Genomic DNA, 874 nt, shown 5'->3' on the forward strand with positions numbered 1-874 from the left:
TTTTCTTAGTAGAGACGGGGTTTCACTGTGTTCGCCAGGATGGTCTCGATCTCCTGACCTCGTGATCCGCCCATCTCGGCCTCCCAAAGTGCTGGGATTACAGGCTTGAGCCACCGCGCCCGGCCAGTTTTTGTATTTTTAATAGAAATGGAGTTTCACCATATTGGCCAAGTTGGTCTGAAACTCCTGATCTTGTGATCTGCCTGCCTTGGCCTCCCAAAGCACTGGGATTACAGGTGTGAGCCACTATGCCTGGCTATTATTATTATTATTATTATTGAGACAGAGTCTTGCTCTGTCGCCCAGGCTGGAGTGCAGTGGCGCGATCTAGGCTCACTGCAAGCTCCGCCTCCCAGGTTCACGCCATTCTCCTGCCTCAGCCTCCCGAGTAGCTGGGACTACAGGAGCCCTCCACCACGCCCGGCTAATTTTTTGTATTTTTAGTAGAGACGGAGTTTCACCATGTTAGCCAGGATGGTCTCGATCTCCTGACCTTGTGATCTGCCCACCTCGGCCTCCCAAAGGGCTGGGGTTACAGGCATGAGCCACCACACCTGGCCTATTTTTTTTTTTTTTTTTGGTGACAGAGTCTTGCTCTGTCGCCCAGGCTGGAGTGCAACGGCACGATCTCAGCTCACTGCAACCTCCACCTCCTGGGTTCAAGTGATGCTTCTGCCTCAGCCTCCTGAGTAACTGGGATTACAGGCACCCACCACCACCTCCAGCTAATTTTGTATTTTTAGTAGAGACGAGGTTTCTCCACACTGGCCAGGCTGATCTTGAACTGCTGATCTCAGGTGATCCACTCGCCTTGGCCTCCCAAAGTGCTGGGATTACAGGTGTGAGCCACCACGCCCAGCCCCATAATTAAAGT

Source organism: Papio anubis, chromosome 20, assembly GCF_008728515.1.
Source record: "Papio anubis isolate 15944 chromosome 20, Panubis1.0, whole genome shotgun sequence".
NCBI classification, from domain to species: domain Eukaryota; kingdom Metazoa; phylum Chordata; class Mammalia; order Primates; family Cercopithecidae; genus Papio; species Papio anubis.